The 19,304-nt window shown below is 40.6% G+C and overlaps 2 long non-coding RNA genes across 2 annotated transcripts in view; one reads left to right on the top strand and one right to left on the bottom strand.

The window, feature by feature from the left end:
* The window catches only part of LOC309607158, a 681,872-nt gene that overhangs the window by 170,139 nt on the left and 492,429 nt on the right, over positions 1-19,304 (bottom strand). The gene's annotated exons all lie outside the window — the stretch shown is intronic.
* Positions 1-19,304, top strand: part of LOC309607164 — a 280,099-nt gene that overhangs the window by 23,177 nt on the left and 237,618 nt on the right. The window lies entirely within an intron of this gene.

The following is a 19,304-nucleotide window of genomic DNA, read 5'->3' as shown; positions in this document are numbered from 1 at the left end:
ATAACTAGTGGGAAGCAGCTGCATAGCACAGGGAGATCAGCTCGGTGCTCTGTGACCACCTAGAGGGGTGGGATAGGGAGGGTGGGAGGGAGATGCAAGAGGGAGGGGATATGGGGATATATGTTTATGTATAGCTGATTCACTTCCTTATAAAGCAGAAACTAACACACCATTGTAAAGCAATTATATTCTAATAAAGGTGTTAAAAAAATAAAATGTTTTGTAGAAGGGCCTTTTGCCCTCAAACCTAAGCTAACTTTTCTTCTTTCATTACTCCTCTTTCCTCCTTCATTCCTAAATGAGTTCTCCTGGCTTTGTGTGAGTACTCAGGGAGGAACAAAAGGCCCATTTGTCATGCTGGAGACTGAGAACACATCAGGTCTAATGGGATTCCAGCCTGGGCAACTCCATCGTTTGTTCTGACATCTAATCACTTTATCCTGATGTTGTGTGCAATTCTTCTAATCTACATGACCCCTACACTGCTTCTTCACAACATTGTGTAATTAATACCTTTAAACAAACCTTTCTTCACTACCGTGCCCTAGTAATTTCCTAAAAAGCTTCTGCCTTATTCCTCAATCTTGGCTGAATTAATACACTCTGAAAGCAAAGTCATATGCAAAGGTTAGGAACAATTACTCATAGCATACTCAAGAATGAGAGAGAACAGGGACTTCCCTGGTGGCGCAGTAGTTAAAATCCGCCTGCCAATGCAGGGGACACGGGTTCGAGCCCTGGTCCGGGAAGATCCCACATGCCACCGAACAACTAAGCCCATGCAGCACAACTACTGAGCCCGCGTGCCCAGAGGCCGTGCTCCGCAACAAGAGAAGCCACCGCAATGAGAAGCCCGCGCACCGCAACCAAGGGTAGCCCCCACTCTCCGCAACGAGAGAAAGCCTGCGTGCAGCAACAAAGACCCAATGCAGCCCCAAAAATTAATTAATTAATTAATTAATTAATTTTTAAAAATACTAACTTTAAAAAAGAAAGAGAGAACAGACAGGAGGGAACCCTAACCTATCATGTTATTCGATATGATTCATAATATCACAGCACGAATGCACTGCTACAAAAAACCATGAACTCAAATGAGTTATAAAACTGCATTTCTAATGCAGTTTGGCTTTCCCCAATTGGATTTTGCTTTATATATAGAATGGAGGTATTTTGCTTTTTTATTTTGATTTTATCCGTTAGGGCAAATACAAAGAGGGATGCATTCTGTATGATACTATAATGGTGGATATATGTCATCATAAATTTGTCAAAACCCACAGAACGTATGACACCAAAAGTCAACTATGGACTCTGGGTGATTATGATGTGTCCATGTAGGTTCATCAGTTGTAACCAATGTACCATTGTGGGGCTGGACGTTGACAGTAGGGGAAGCTTTGTGTATGTGGGGTCAGGGGACTTACAGGAAATCTCTGTACCTTCCACTCAATTTTGCCTGGAACCTAAACCTTTAAAAAATAAAGTCTATTAAAACAAAAAGGGCAAAAAAGGCAGGCGGAGGGGCGTGCAGCGGTGAGAGTGAGGCCTGTCAGGAATGTTTTCTGCACTCCCTGGAACGCCCTCTGCTGCTTTCGGCCTGTCTGAATCCTCCCTGTCGCTCAATACCCATCCCAAGTTCCACCACACTCAGGGAGCTTCCCCATGGTTCTTGCTTGCAAGGCTCTGTTTTGCTCCTGCTTGTGGATTCACTGTACTCTGATTACCTTGTGTGAGGCAAAAAGAAGTCCAAGAAAGAACACCCCTGACTGAGAAGCTCATGGGGAGAACTGGGTCCTATCCATCTTTAGAAATAACTGGGTTGAGACTTGGAGTAAATCACTTAGCCACTAACTGGTTCCTTCTCCTGAGAAAGGAAAAGACCAGATTAGATCAAAGTTTTGCTGAGTTGTTTTAGTTGTCCCTCAAGAAACACTGGTCTTTTTAAAGCAGGAACTTCTCAGAACTTTCATATGTTAAAATGAAAGATTAATCTAGAGCAGTTTAGAGTATGTGACATTTCCTAAACTTCTTGGACAATGAAGCATCTTACATGATTGAGGTCCTACAGAAAACTCTCTGGAAAATACTGAACCCTATTTCTAGGGTGTCTCATAACCTTGATAGAGGGATCAGCTACTTTTGTGTTGTCATTTAATTCATGTTTTATTGGGTTTTTTTTTTACTATAAACCATGCAGCAATATATTTTATCATGAATGGGTTTTTTAAATTATTTCTTCAACCTCTCCATATACAAGCAAAAAATAAGTATACTGTTCAACATATTGGAACTTGCAAGCCTGATTATTGCCTAGAGAAGGAGAAATTATCCCTAAACCATGTTAAGCCAGGAGGCCAATTCATCCGCTGACCTCCAGGAATGTGGGCATGAAAATGATAGACTGTGCCACATCTGAGCCTTCCTTCACCACCATTCTGTAACCCTTCTTCAGGCCCAGATCAGCAGCACATTTCTTGCCAACAATCATTAAATAGCCAAGAAAACTTTTGTCATCACCTTCTGCTACAGAAATTTAAGAAATATGTTTCTTAGGTATCACCAGAAAATGTGTTGGTGCCTGAGAGGAAATATCATGCAAAGCAAGATACTAGTCACCCTCAAAAATGACTTCGCCTGGAATTTCCTTGCAGGTAATCTCCCCAAACATCATACTGTCATCAGGCTGGACAACCTGAGCCTTGAGAACTCATTTACCATCACAGCCACCCTCCCATGTGATAGCTCTGGGAGAAGCCTCATGTCTTACTTTATAATTTGTTTCATGTAGTTGTGTCTTGTCTTTCCAGTTGGATCATGAGCCATTTAAGGTCCAGATTTATATCATGTATGTCTTTGTGGTTCCACACATAGGAAAACAAGAATGCAGTAAATACTTGTTGAAACTGCTCTTGCTTCTCATTTCTGTGAATCTTTATTATTGCCACTATTCAGCTACCTCTCCAATAAATGACAAGTCCATCTCCCATCTTCACCTGTGTAGATTATCTAATATCCACTTCAAATGGTCCTTCTTTACTAGGTCTTCTCCGTTCTTCCAATCTAGACTCTAAAGCTTCGATTGCACCTTCACTGTGACATCTGTCATATCTCATTTCACCTCTCAATATCTGTCCAGTTTTCTTGTTTTCAGCTAAACTGTACACTCCTTGGGGATAGCAATATATCTTACTCATCTGTATTCTCACGTGCTACTCGTCCAGTGTTTGTTGCATTGAATTGATCACATGAGTCTGTGCCAGCTTCTGCTGCATAACAAACCACCCCAAAACTTAGTGGTTAACACAGCCCCCATTTCTCCTCAGCTGGAGAGGTTCTTCTAGCGTCTGCCGGGCTCACTCGTGCAAGCGCAGTCACCTGCTGGTCAGGTAGGCAACTCCGCCTGTAGGGTTGGCAGGCTGTTGGCTGAGATAATGTGGGCAACACATCTCTCATTTTCCATGAAGCTAACCAGGTCTTGTTCATACGACAGCTGTCAGGCTAGGCTTCTGAGACAATGAATGGAAGTACACCAGGGCCCTTGAGGCCTAGACTTGGAATTGACATAAGGTCACTTCTGCCACATTCTGTTGCCCAAAGAAAGTCACAAGCCAGCCTAGATTCAAGGGGTGGGGAAATGAACTCTACCTCAGTGGGACAAGCTGCAAAGTCACGTTACCAAAGCTCTGCACAAAGGGGTGGATGCGGAGTTCCGGCCGCTCTGCCATCTACCACAGAGTCTCTCCTTTCTGCAAGTCCAAAACTATTGAAAACACTCACTTGCCTAACTCAGCCACCAGCCCTCATATTCTCCTCTTTCACAGGGCATCGAGTCACACACATTTACCAAAGAGAGAGTTATTGCTGAAAGTATTCACCATGCATGGAAATGTGAGGGCATGTGAAATGGGAAGAATCATTAGTTCTCTAGAATCAAATGCATAAAATGTCTAATTCACCTCTCTTTGTTTCATTCATTTGCAGATGACTTAGCATTGGGGAGTCATAAACTATTAAAACCAGGAATAAACTTAGGGTCATCTGGTCCAGGGGTTGCACACTTTAATGCCTCCAGGGACCAAATAGGTAAGGTTAATGAGTAAAACTGAATTTAAGCCAAGATGGGTTGGGAGACTGTGAGAGACTCACGGGCAACTGTCTCAAATGAAGGCATTAAAAATCTCGCTTTAACAAAAAGAAAGAAAAACTGTTCAGAATAAATAAAATACACGTGTAGACAGAATTCAGACCCCAGGCCTCCACGTTGTCATATCTGATACTAGACCAACTCTCACTTTACAGATGAGAAATCCAAGGCCCAGAGAGGTCAAAATGTTTTTCCAAGGAGGCCCAGCTGGTCAGCCAAAGAAGTGTGACTAGACTCCCTGCGAGTCTCCTGTGAATTGGCTCTGGCATCAACACTGCCTAGAGTATAATTTTTGAAGTTTTCTTCCTGATGGGAAAGCTAGATTCAATCTCTTCACAAAATAGCTGCCTCCTGGGTTTTGTCAGAATAGAAGAAGCTCTCCTGGAAAATGGTTGTCTCATGGGAGTGACTGCCTGGGTCAGATTATGAAAGGAGTGACACTTTGATCTGTGGCACTCACCCGTGGGAGCCCGGCTGTGTCTGCTGTTTCCTCTTTGCAGGCAGGAGGCCCAGGGACACTGAGGTAAAAAGCACAGAGGCAGCCGCGCTGATGGATGCAACCAGCCTGGGCACAGGCTGTGCTTCCATACAGCCCAGAAGACATATCTGACTTGGCCTCCTGGCCCAGCAGAAGATACTGCCTGGCAGAAGTGGAAATGGCAGTACAAGACAAGAAAGGAGAGAAATCCAATACGATTCAGGTCACTCACAGCTACATATTGATGTTTTACCTTTCCCTTTATTTTCCATTTTTAAAGTGTCCTGGTTTTTTCATCCTTGGCCCAGACGGATAAAGTGTTGTTTTTTTTCAGGGAAGAGAAGAAGATGAAGCCAGTGAGAGAAGACTGAGGAAGGATTTGTAAATCAAAGGAAAATGTTACAACAGAAAAATCAAGTATCTTAATCTGTTCGGTCTGTTATAACAGAGAGCTATGGACTGCATGGCTTATATAACAATATAAACGTGTTTCTCACAGTTCTGGAGGCTGGAAGTCCAAGATCAGGGTGTCAGTGTGATCAGATTCCGGTGAGGAACCAACCTCTTCTGGGTTGCAGGCCATTTTATCACTATGTCCTCACATAGAGGAAGGGGAGAGGGAGCTCTCTGGGGTCTCTTTCATAAGGGCACTAATTCCATTCTTGAGGGATCCACCTTCACGACCTAATTACCTCCCAAAGGCCTCACCTCCAAACACCCTCATGTTGGGGATTAGGTCTCAACATATGAATTGTGGGGAGACACAAACATTTAGTCTATAGCACCAAGTATATGCAGGAGTGCAAACTACAATTTGGCCTGTGGCCTGGCTCTACAATGAGTCAGTGGCCTTCCTGTGACCCTCTCAGGGAGACCCCTCTAAGCATCTGTCCTTGACGGTCACAGCAGGGATGCCCTTGGTCTAGATCTAGAAGTCCTCTCAAAGCTGGCATCTCTGCTCTTGATCCTGGAGTATTCTGAATAGATGAAGCTGATAGATAAGAAATTGCTTGATTCCAAATCTTTTTCTTGCACAAAAAAACATGAACCAAAAAGATTTGACTAAAACACATGGAGATGGTAATTAAAACATTGGACACTGGGTATGTAAAAATCAAAAAAGAAATAGGAACATATGAGCCACTTAGAAATGGATTTTAAAAGCCAAACTTATATTGTCACCCAGACAGGCAGTCAATTCCTTTTAGTCCAGAGTACAATCGGGACGGAACTGCCATGCCTGTTCCTTCTAAAGACCTTTACAGTCTATTTTCAGGAATGAATGGAAGTGCTTGCTTGAGTTGTCTGTGGTCTATCCGAACTAATAGAGAAAAATTTTAAAGGCAAACAATTTCAGGACAAGTATCGCCCCTGGGTATTTTCAGAAATATATACACCCAGATAGTATCAGTTCCAAATACTACACTTTGGTTGCACAGCACCCATCTACATCCACACTGCTTTTAACTGTGACATTTCAGTACACATCAAATGAAAAACAGGAATGTGCTGTCCAGGTGGTCAGGAGGCCTAGGCTCTGCTAAGAATTGAACCTGTGATCTCCTTAGCCTCATGTTTCCTCATATGTAAAATGAAAGATCTGAGCATAAATTTATGAAATTTCTTTTAGCTTGATAGATCCATTTTCACTGATTTTGACATAGTGGTTATTCATTCACGCATTCATTTATTTATTTTTTTATTCATTCAACAGATTTTATTGAGCTCTATCTACTTCACGTGTAACTAAGCATTGTGCTGGTAACTAAGTGTAAAGAAGTGAGCAATGAAAACAAAGTCCCTGTCCTCATGGAGCTTCCACTCGGGACAGTGAGACAGATGATACAAAACCAAATATGGAAGCAAGATAATATCAGACTTGTTTGAGGGAAGATCACCAGGATAAGGGACAGAACCCAGGATACGTGTTAGAGAGTAAATGAAGCTGAGATGACTGGGAAGACTAGAGCAACATGAGGTCAAAAGTCCTGGGTACAGCTCCCAGCTCGGCTATAAACTAGGTATGTGACATTAGCCAAATCTCTTTCCCTCTATGTCCATTTCCTATTGCTGCCAGAACAAACTGCCATAAATTTAGCAGCTTAATACAGTATAAACCTATTACTTACATTTAGGTCAGGAATCCAATACGGGTCTCATTGGGTTAAAATCAAAATGTAGGCAGCGCTGTGTTTCTTTCTGGAGGCTCTAGGAGAGAATTCATTTTTTGCTCATTCAGGTTGGTGGCAAAATTTAGTTCCTTGCAGTTGTGGAACCAAGGCTCCAGCTGCCCTGCTGTCTGTAAGGGAAGGGTCACTTCCAGCTCCTACGGGACTTACATTCTTTGGCTGGAGGTCCCTCTCCTACATCTTCAAAGCCAACAACCACTGGTAGAGTCCTTCTCACACTGCATCTCTCTGATCTACTCTTTTGCCTTCCTCTTGTATTTGTAGGGACTCATGATTAGATTGGCCCACCAGGATAATCCAGGATAATCTCTCAAGGTCGTCAACCTTAATCACATCTGCAAAGTCCCTCTGCCATGCAGGGTAGCATTTTCACAGATTCTGAGGATTAGGACATGTGCATCTCTGAGGAGCCATTATTTTGCCAACCATAATGCCCCAGTTCCCTTTTCGGTAAATGAAGGCACTGATGAGAACCGTATTTTGGCGAAACCAGAATTCATGTTTCCTTCCCATAACAACTCATGAAAAAGTCTGAAGAGGGTGCTCATCTAGGACCATTGATGGAGAGTAAGTTTTGGTGTTGTGGCTGTAACCACTGGGCAGTCTCAAAGACGGAGCGGGGAGCATGCTCAGGGTTGATTCCTGAAACTAGTTTTTGAGGCTGCCCTGTGTTCCATGACTGCTTGTGACCCTTCCGAACCTACTAAAATAGAATCACCTCTTAGAGCCAGATTTTACTAGCAAGCGTGCAAGTCAATGTGATGGACTGTTTAAAGGTGTAGCTACAAGGAAAATATGGGCAAAGCTTCCCCTGAGATTCCTCTGAGTGTGTATCCCAGGTGTGGTGACCTGGTATCATGTCATTTCCTGAAATGTGAGGCCATCACAGGCTTCACTGTGCCCAGGAAAGCACACATACCTGGAAGAGTGGAATTCCCATTCGGTCAAGCCATGGTTGGTGGCTTTACAACTCAGTTCTTACATATTCTAAGAATTCTAACTCTGCTGGAAAGACGTGGATATTTTCTACTATTGTCTCTTTGTCTTTATAAACTGAGAGAAAAATCAGACTGGGGAGGGTGGGAACAACAAGAACTGTAGTACGGAGCCTGGCAACCGAGGTGGGTGGGAAAGGACCTCCATATTTATCTGGACCTTAAATGGGCTTTCCCAAAAGCACTGTTGGGTCCTAATAAAGCAGGGCTAAAATCTCAATGGCTTTCCTTGGTATTGACAATCTGCTTTGGGAGGAAGTGGCTGCGATTAGAACCACAGCCTAGAGGTAGGCTGGTCACCTGGTCCATCCAGGAATTAAAGCCTAGAGCTTGGGCTACAAAACACCATTTGTATACAAGTCCTTTGAGAGACACATCTATTTCTGGAAACTGCTAGGCGAGTTTGGTAATTAAAAAATTTTTATTTTGCAGGTTATTAGAAAGCATGCAGAGTCTGGAGACAGAAGATCCTGCCCTAAGTCTTTTAACAACATTACTGTGTGACCCTAAGCAAGTCATTTAACTTTTCAGTTTCTTGATCTCTGAAGTGGGAATTAGTAATATCTATATCACAGCACCATTATAAGGTTCAAATAAAACAAATAAGTACAAGGGCTCTGCAAGAGGTAAACATAAATATTACTTGCTAATGTTGTTATGCTTCACAGTTCCTTGAGCAAGGGTAAATTGAGTGTGTGCACTAATTTTGGTTAGCTGTCACAGTTGCAATTGTATATTCATGCCATTGTTGGATTAATGACTGCCTCCTGCCTCCTACCTCTGACATCCTGTAAATTCTCTGAGAGCTGGGACAGAGTCTCTTTCGATCACTTTTTTTTTTTTTTTTTTTTTTTTTATGGCTGTGTTGGGTCTTCGTTTCTGTGCGAGGGCTTTCTCTAGTTGCGGCAAGTGGGGGCCACTCTTCATCGCGGTGCGCGGGCCTCTCGCTATCATGGCCTCTCTTGGTGCGGAGCACAGGCTCCAGACGCGCAGGCTCAGTAATTGTGGCTCACGGGCCTAGTCGCTCCGCGGCATGTGGGATCCTCCCAGACCAGGGCTCGAACCCGTGTCCCCTGCATTGGCAGGCAGATTCTCAACCACTGCGCCACCAGGGAAGCCCTCGATCACTTGTGAATCTCTTTTGTCTTCATGAGTTTTTGCCCATGTCATGCACTTACTGGGTTCTCAAATATTTAAGAATGAGTTGAGAGAGGTAAGGAAACAGGGAGAGAGGACAATGGAATACAGAAAGAAAGGAAGGGAGAAAGGTGAGATTTTTAGAAAAGGGGACAGGGCAGTGTAAATGCTATTCCCTGAACTGTAGTCTAAGGCTACCTGTAGCCTAATGCTATACTTCCCAAGAGAAAGTTTAAAATAATAATGAAAATAATAGCTAATAATTATCGATCGCATAATAACTATTATGTACCAGGTACTATTAATTTTCATAGTTACATTTTAAAACAGTTGTATGAGGTGGTACTATTATTATCTCCATTTTACAGATGATGAAATTGAGGTTCAGCATGGTTAAGTAACTTGCCCAAAATCACACAGTAAGTGGCAGAAATAGATGAAAGTCACACCCAGATAATCTAAGTCAGAGCCATGCTATTCCATGCTAATTTTTATTTTAATTTTTAGTTCAAAAAGTATTAGGGGAAACCTGCCATGAAGATAAATGACTGAAAGCATAACTGTGTCATGGGAAGGTAAAAGGAGGCCTATGAACTCCCCCTACTAAAAACTGCATCTTACAAAAGGAAACAGGGAGAAGTACAGTATAAGGTCTACAGATAGAAGATATTGTAATATGCTACCAGGCTGCTTTCATATAAGTTCTATAAATAAATTATTTTGCAAATATTTAATTAAAAAAACAGGTGATATTTAAAGACATGGCCAGGTAAAATGACAAACGGCGTACCATTTCATTTTCTCTCAGGCATGCAAGTTTTAGCTGAATAAACATAAAAGAAATCAATCTACATGGTGCAAATGTGGGGAAAAAAAACCCAAGATCTATGTCAGCAATAATAAAAGGCATCTACTGTTCTATAACAGTCAGCTCATTGTAAATGGATACCCAGACCAGAGAGAGAAATGTATGATGGGAAAGCCAAGAACCTCTTCCAGTTAGTTCTAAGCTGTCAACTTCAATTAAGGGCATATCTCTGGAAAAACAGTTTGCAAAAAGATTGCAAGATAAACTGAATAGAGAAACCCTAATAATGATAAACTCTTTGCTTTTGTCCTTCTGTATGTGGTTAGCAGCAATTACAGATGTTAGCATGATTTTCAAATATTAATTATCCTTCAAAAATTCCAGGAAGCAATCTTTATGTTTGATGTCATAGACCATACCTGCATGGAAAATTGGCAGCACAAACTTCTTAAGTAAAAGTTGACTGAGAGATATTTTGGGAAAAATCAGATCACTCCAAAATTAACCTCAGTTTCCTAATCTTAGCAATATAAGTTTAAGGCATTCAGCAAAACAAAAAGAATTGGAGATTATTAAAATATTGAAGATCATCTAGTCTAGAAGTAAAATGCTAGTGACCTGTGGGCCAGATTTGGTCCAGAGACAGATTTGCTTGACTTGCTTTTTTTTTTTTTGAATTAGTAGCTAACATTTAAAAACCGGAAACTCTTACAGTTGAAAAATCTGGATTTCTCTTGAAAATGTGAAAGATCTGCAACATTAGGTTTTTATTCCTGAATGGAAACAATCTGCTGGATTGAGAAGAGGTAATCCCTTCCAGACTGGGAAGCTTTCTAGATTATACCATCCCTACCAGCTCCCATTATCTTGCCCTCATTCTACTTCATTCATTTATACTGTCAGCCTGGTCTCTGTGGTGTAATCTTTTCATTTTACAAATCAAACCTAGAAAGTCTGTGTGATTGGATCAAGATCACAGAAATAGCTACCATGTTAGGACTGGCTCTAGGACCCTAGACTTCTGGAGTTTGAGCTGAGAGTGTTGACATCAGTTTCACCGGTTCTTTGGAATCTAACGAAGATCTATAAGCACCCAGAACATTCAATCTGCTGTTCCCTATGGCTCTTACTACTTCTTACCTTATGTTAGAGTTATTTCTATATACTCAATTGGTCCTTTATTCATTTATTCAATTAGTAGTTATTGAACATTGACTGCATGCCAGACATTATACTAGATCCTAGGGAAATAGCACTGGACACAGTTTTGCAATCTGGTGGAGGAGACAGACAAGCCTTAGCTCCTTGACTATCCTGCAAGCCTTCAAATGCAGTTTCCAATCTGATTCACTTTTGAGCTAATACCCAACATGACAGTAAAAACATGTAAGTGTCCACTAAAATATAGAATAAATAAAGGAATTTGTTCTTTGTTTTTCACAACAAACCTAAGAAGGAAGCATGGCAGAGATTATTTCCACTAGCCAACAACTAAATCATGACACTGAGATTAAGTGACTTGGCCATAGCTTCAAGGTGGCAGAGAGAGAGATTTGTCCATTCATCCCTAATTAAAACAAACATCTTTATCGAAAGAGGTTTTACCAGCAAGTAAGCATAGCAGTACTCTGTGAAAAACACTACTTCCTGTTAATATAGTTCACTTTTATTCTAGAATCACGTGGATTCTAGTTCTAGATCAATTGCTGACTAGCTGTGTGATTTTGGATAAATCACTTAGCTTACTGATTCTCAATTTCTTCATTTATAAAATATTAGGTTGGACAAGATGAAATCCAGTACTCTTCATTTGGGTAAAATTCTACAGTCTTTCAGATACAAAGAAAAAGCTTTCTCTGTTTATTGAAGTAATGCTATGGATTTATTCATTTCTTCCTGGATTTATGCTCTTAATAATAATCTCTCTAGAGCTTACTTTGTGCTGGCAGCTTAAATAAACTATAGCTAATGTGGTTTCATAATTGGGCCATGACAAATTTTCACAGATACTCAATGCCGACTCATTTTTAACAGAATAATAATGGTTCCAATGGGTTGATCCCCACTTCACGGGAGCATCATTGGAATAAAAATATCAGTATCTCATTATATTGTTTTAACTATCTTGATTACTTTCTGACTTACAATGAAAATGAAAATCCTAAACTACTAAGTTCTTTTTTAATTAGCCTAGTGTACATAAAGACCAGTTCCTTTCATCTTGCAGCTCTTCAGTGGTTGAAATGTTACCAGATTATTACAATGGCGTCTTTATTAAATTGCTCTAGAAGCACAAGAAACCAGGGTCCTATTTTACTTTAAAGCTACTTAATGTTAATATTTTATATGGAAGTTAGAGAGTTATATAGGCTCTGGAACTCTTAGAATATTATATTTTATTATGCACAGTGAAATGTTTACAGATAGTAAACTAGCTGAAGGTCCTTTAGGTCTTCATTTTGGGAGACTTTTAACTTCCAGGCAATATCTTGAAACAAATCCCACACATACATATCCCATGCTAGTGTCTCACGTACAGTTTTTCTCTTGGTGCTTCATGGGAAGGGCCTATGTAATCCTTAGAGCAAAAGAGCGAATGAAATACGACTCTTCTCAAGTTTAAGGTCAAGTAGTAGATATCTAGGTAGGTACATGGGCAGCTTCTATGAAAGGTACAGTTCAAGATCTCCCAAATTAAATACTCTTTAAATTAGGCCCAAGTTTTTAGTACTGCTAATTTGTTCATGGGAACTTTTCTAAACAAAACTGTATTAAAATTTTTTTCAGTACCATTTTTTATCCATCACCAATCCTTCTGGTTGTCTTCTCATTCCAGAGTCTTAATTCGATCTCCCTAATAAATATCCAATTCCTTTGCCATACATGATATTATCTATGTTCCATGTTGACAATTAGTCTCTCTACTTCCATGAGGTTCTGCATTTTGAAACTGGGCCAGAGGAATTGCACTCAAAACAAATGTGTCCCTCTTTCATGAATTTTTCCAGTCCCACCACCACTGCCCTAGTTACAACTAGGTAACAACCATAATAGATTAATTGTATGGCAGTGTTATAACTCACCATTTTCCCTTAGCCCACACTCAACCAGAAACAAAGACTCAAATAATTAGCTGACAGAAATTAGAGACAGAAAAGTTTGCAGAATTTGCTTTTCTATAAAAATAGATAAAACTGGGCTAGAAACAGGGAGGTGAGATTAGAAATATAACTCAGATTGTAGGAGTAGAGAAACCAGTGTACTTGAAGCGAGAGTGAGGAAAAAAAGGTTCTCCCTGGAGAAAGAAAATGGATTGGGAGCTGAGTGATGAACTCCACAGTCCAGCCTGCTGGCCACTGAATATCCAAAGTCTCCATCTTCCCATGAATCCCAGGATCCTCATCCCTTGTCCCCAAACAGAGGGTGGGGAATTAGTGGGAAATTGAACTCATGACCCACCACAATGGGAGAGGACAGAATCCATTAGATATGGCCCCTATAAAGGAGAATACTGGTAAGCCCAGCAACATCATTTCATACGCTGTTTCCATAAATAGCCTTCCCATTTCCCAACTTTGAGCTCTTGCTCATGTCTTCTCCACCGATCATAGCTTCCCTCCAATGACTAGGGTGATCACACATCCCAGTTTTCCCAGGAAAATCCCAATTTATTCCTATTGCATCAGTGTAATCAGTGCAATTATCTCTCTTATTGTCCAACTATGAACAATAAATTGTCACCTTACCAAGGTCCATTATTAGCTTTAAGATTTTCCCCTTTCTTCAAGGTGAGCATAATTACTACCTCTTACAAGGAGAACTCCCTAATTTCATAAGTTATAATCTCTCCCTTTTCTATGACTTCATAGCTATTTGAAGGGATATGATAATATTCTACCTTTATAAAATAGTAATTTGTGAATATATCCTTCCTCTGCTAGACTTGGTAAAGGCCAGGACAACATTACTTTTTTAGTGTCATCAATGGTGATTGGTACGTAGATAGCTAATATATATTTCTCAAATTGGTTTAAAGTTATATGTAATTTCAAATATCATAATCTTTGAATGTAAAAGAAGGAGAGATAGATTTTCTGTAAAACTAGTATTAAATTATAAAATACGTAGCACAGTGTCAGTCTCACAGTAAGTTTCATAATTGGCAACTGTTTTAATGTCATTATAGTTATAAATTATTATTATAAATGATTATTTTATATTATGTACTGATGAATTAATTGGTTTTTCCTCTGCATCACCATCACACTTTGTCCATACATCTATTACAGCAATTTTCATGTATTATTTAGATATACATCACAGCTCAAGTACAAGACACACAGGACAAAGATAATATTTTGTAACTTTTTTAGCACAATGCCTGGTTTATAGTAGAGCTGAAATATATATATAACATTGAATTAGATTGTTGTTGCGTATGCAACAAATTCATTAATGTAATGTATGATTGTACATGGGCATTAGGTGATGGAAATCTTCTGAAACTAGATTGTGGTGACGGTTGTATAACTATGAATATACTACAGTTTATTGACTTGTACACTTAAAATGAATGAATTTTATAATATGTAAATTATACCTCAATAAAGCAAATGAATTTACAAAGCAATTAAAAGACAACCTACTAATTACGGAATAGTTATGCAGAAAACCTGGATGCATCTCCAACTTGCCAGTCATCCTTTTGCCCCAGTTGCCCAACCCAAGAGTGTTCTCCTTCCCTCGAACTAGGAAGAAATGCTAGAAAGGTGTGACAGCCATAATACACCTTTGATGATTAAAAAAATGTGGAGCGAGCAATGTGGTGTGGACTGTAGAGGAATAAGGAACCCTGGGTTCTATTACTGTCCATCAGTCAATAGCTGGCTACATAACCAAGGACAAATCACTTTCCCCCGCAGGTGTTCAGTTCTCTTATCTTTAAAATGAAAGCCTAGCAGACCTGGTGTGCCACACTTGCCCATCCACAACACAGGAGAAAGAGTTGGCCCAGGTAGCCAGAGCTGATAGGATGAAGAATGGACACGTGACTCAGGCTGAGCCAATCAGATTCTTCTTCTAGAAATTTGGCTTTGGGCCTCTGGGCCAGTAAATGTGTGAAGTTAAGGGGAAGTCATGTCAACTCCTGCCCTTAGTCCAGTAGTTGGATTGCTGATAATTTGAGGAATGCCAGAGGAAAACAACCCATAGCGAAGGCAAGAAAATGAAGCAAACCTGAAGCAGAGGCAAACAATGTTGAGAAACGGTGGCAAAGGCGGACCTAGTTTCCACCAGCTTCCTGGTTCCCATGAGATCAAGCAATGCTCTGTGTCATATTCGTGGATTCCAGGAAACCTGCTGAATCCTTATAATAATGTCCAATTTTCTTGCTCTAACTTGAGTGGCCTCTGTTCCTAGCAATCAAAAGAATCCTGTCTAGAAAAGAAGTCACTGCACAGAATTTTATGGTGTTTCCCAGCTCTTGTGCTTTCTTTAGACTTGATGGCACTGCCCAGCGTGCTTTTGGCACCCAAGCCCAGCAATGAGACGATGACTTCCTCACAGGTGAGTCAGTAATGACCCCATTAAAAACCACTTCCTTTCTCTTCAATAAAATTAGCCTTGAATTGACCAAACCAAAATATGCAAAGCTGAAACTTACATCAGTGTGTGTCAAGATTGAAGTACTATACAAATGAGTTGATTTTTGTTTAAACTCCTCTATTCTTTTCCTCTCTGTAGTTTCTAATCTTTGAAATAGCATAATAGCACGCAAGAGGGGAAGTCAAAACTCTAGTGATTAAAATCCAACTATACCATTCTGTTTCACTCCCACTTCATAAAATGGATTTTTAAAATGGCAGGCAAATGCAAATCACCACATTATCTCATTTTACTGGGCCTAAATGATTTTATGTGCCTTCCAAAGAAGGAGTTAATATGGCCCATAAATAAAACAATCAAAGTTTAAAGCCTCCAGCCTGCTTTCTCACCGGACCACCCACTCTGACTTCACAGCCGGACTGTAGGAAACCAGACATCCTATCTAATCACACAGAACCTATGAAACCATCTTTACCATATCGTTGAGTCGTAAGAATTTAGAATGACCACAGGTCTTTTCTGGATATCATATAAAAACTCTTGGAACACAGCACACTGGACTTAAAGGTGCTACCAGTTGCCTAGTTAGCAAAGGTTCATTTATGCTCTGGAGCAGCAGTTCTCAGTCAGGGGTGATTTTGTCCCCCAAAGGCACCTAGCAATGTTTGGGGACATTTTGGTTGTCCCATCCTGGAGGGTGTCGGGTACTACTGGCATCTGCTGGGTAGAGGACAGGGATGATGTGGGGTGTCCTGTGTCTGAAATTTGGTTCAGTTATCAAGACTGATGATCACATGCACACACAAATACCAAGGGGGTATGAAAACGTTTATTGCTCACATAATAAGGCTTCCTGGAGAGTGCAGGTGCCCAAGCCAGCCTGAAAATGGCTTGGGTTTTCATTGTGGTTAGGAAGTAATTCTAGGGTAAGGGTTCCTACCCACAGGCCTGGGGTTGCCTGATTTGAACTTCCCTGCTAGAGCCAAGGAAAGGAACATCCTAGCTTTCTTAGGACTATTCAGCTGCGGGGCAAAAAGGCAATGGGAAGTGGCAGGGTTTGAAAGTTGTCAGTGATCATCAAAAATGGAGTCAGTTTCTTTATCACATCCTGCAATACACAGGACAGTCCCCACAAAAAAGTTTTTCCAGGCTTGAATTCCAGTAATGCTGAGGTTTCAAGAGCCCCTGCACTGGAGTTGGGGTGGTCTGACTCAGGCTCCTTCTAGGTAGTGGCTGAGCGGATGCTGTGGGTGCCTCCAAGAGGGCCCCCTTCAGCACCCAGGCCCTCACTTTTCCAGCTGCGCAGGCTGCTGACTGCTCACAGCAGAGTTCCTCTGCTGGAACTGCCCTTGGCCAGCAAAGGCAGCTACCTCACCCGTGGTAATGCCCCTCCCCTGGGAGCAGCCTACAACCAGTATCAAGCTGCGGGGCTACAAAGGCCCTTCCCCCTTCCTCGGTTGACTACAACTGCAGGTCTTCCAAGCCCCCAAGCTCCCCATAGGGATCAGCTGAGACCTCTGTTGTGATTGCCTCTCTGTTCAGTTTCTTCTTCTGCCCAATCCTGCCTCCTTCTCCTTCTCTCAGTTGTTGTTCCTGCACTGCACTTCCCAGTAAACCCAATGCACACAAATCTCCATCTCAGAATATCTTTCCCCAGGAACTTGACCTTTTTGTAACCAGACCTAGAGTGAGAAATAAAATTTACATTGTGACCAGGAACATATATGCATATACATGTGTTCCCTCTATATAAATAAAATTAATTTTCACAAATCAATACTAATCATTATGATATACTCTGATATTTTCTATTCTAGTCTGTATTATTTTTTTAAGGCTGCCTCTGAGCCAATACATGGATCTCGAAACCTGCCAATCTGTCTTGATCCACAGACTGAAAAGTATTTTAGATGTACAACTAGATTAACTTTTTTGGAAGACTATACTTTTTCAAAGGTAACTAATTGTTTTTTCCCCCTTACTCAATTTGATGGGCCAATTCGGATCCAAAGGCCTAATTAGTTCTATGTGTATAGCCACAGAGTAAAAAACCTCTACCATAAAACCCCTCTGAAAGAAATGGGCCTCATTACTTTCAATCATGTTTTATAAATCCAGCTAAGGCTAACAGACTGTGAGCCCTTGCCAAAACCTACTCCATTTAGTTGTGTCATTATCGCATCATTAGAACAACTGGCCGCAAGGCTTAAAGAGATAATTTTCTTAAGGAAATCAAACATTCCCCTTACAAACCTGATTTGCATAGTTTTAAGTGACTGCCACTTTCTTTTCTGAAAGAGAACAAAGAAAAACTTTGATAAGGTTACAACAGAGAAAGTTTTACAAGTTTTCTACATGTAGGAAAAGTGATTTAAAAGATGAAGAATTGATATGTGTGCCTCTTACCTTATAAATATCATTTCAAGGGTAGAGAGAAGCTGTATCTCATAATGATACAGTGCCTCTGGGAGGTGGATTCATGAGAAGCCTGGGAAAGAACCATAGCTAAATCACCAGAAAAGGACATACACGAAAAAACACTAGTGAAGCCTTAGAAATGGTCCGTTGCCCTCCTTCTACAGAGGGAGAAACTGAGGCACAGGTAGGGTAAGTGATTTACCTAAGGGCAATATCTGATAGGCAGCAAAGCTGGAAGAAGAAACTAGAAACTCTGCTACCTTGTCGCAATGCTCTTTCTGCTACATCATGGAGCTTCTAGCAGTGAGATTTCCTTATCAGAAAGAGCTTATTCTTTGTGATTTCCCAGGAGATTTATTCAAAAATAAGCTCAAAGAAACAGGTGGGGTCGTTTTCCATTCAAAATACACCTACCACCGGTCTTGCTGCCAACATTAGGAATATTTTGACCTCTTAGAATTATCTCTAATAGAGGCAGAAGTTTACTCTATTATTTTCTTTTGATAAATCAGGCAAGTCCCAAATTTATTCTCTCTTCTAGAAATCCAGAAAAACTGCTAAAACCTGTGTGCTTCGTTCTTTGAAACATTAACTGAGTCCTTGGCAGTGAAAAGAACTTAGCAAGATTTTGGCTTAAAGTCTTGGGGAAATCATGCCTTATTTGCTCATTTTGCAGGGGTTTGAGCTAGTGTAGACTCTTCAAGTCAAGATCTTAAGGAAGTTCTTATTCTAAATGAGCCTTATTTTAGAACTGCCCTTTCCAAATTCCTATCTGATTCTTTAACAGGCTTTGTAAGGAAATCCCTTTATCTCTTTTGGATTGCTGGAAATCCTGCTGGTTGGACCCAGAAAAGCAAACAATTTTGGTTAAGTAAATTTCAGATCTTTAGCACATACTAATGTGAATGTTTGCTCTTAGAGCATGTGTAAATATTTTATGAAAAGAATGCTTGCCTAAAATAAACATTTCAAAATGATCAAATGAAACTTTCATTTAGAAAGTACCTTTCTCTAAGGGGTTCAGAAATACTTTATAAACACTTGCTTGATCATAAATCAAGATTTTTTTTTTTAGCTTGAATCTATCAAAAATACATTTCTTCTGTTGAGTCTAATGTTTGAGTAGTCTCTCTTCAGGGGAAAATGCCCACGATTTCACTCAAATTTCCCCAGGAACAGTCTGATCATCTGGAAATCTAGAAGGCTGGCCTTTGGCCCTTTTTGTGCTGTTAACCAGCTTGGTGACCTTGAGCAAGTCAGCACCTCACTCCTTGTCTTAAGACCAGGACGTTGGCCTGAAACTTCTGGAAGAAACTTTCTAGTCTGATTGATAGGGACTCACCTAACCCTGAAATGTGGGGACACTTTGCACGATAGCATCAGCCTTTGAATCCCTCATTGTTTATGGTCAGTTGTACTAAGGAGATTTGCAACTTATTTGACAAAGATAAACCCCATTCAAAACAAAGCCCAATTTTCCATTTCTCTTTTTAGCATATTTACAGTTTCAATCCAAAATTCTAACTGA

This window comes from Balaenoptera borealis (assembly GCF_965194805.1).
Source record: "Balaenoptera borealis genome assembly, chromosome: 12".
NCBI classification, from domain to species: domain Eukaryota; kingdom Metazoa; phylum Chordata; class Mammalia; order Artiodactyla; family Balaenopteridae; genus Balaenoptera; species Balaenoptera borealis.
The sequence above is the reverse complement of the archived record's forward strand: the minus strand, read 5'-3'. Positions and strand labels throughout refer to the sequence as shown.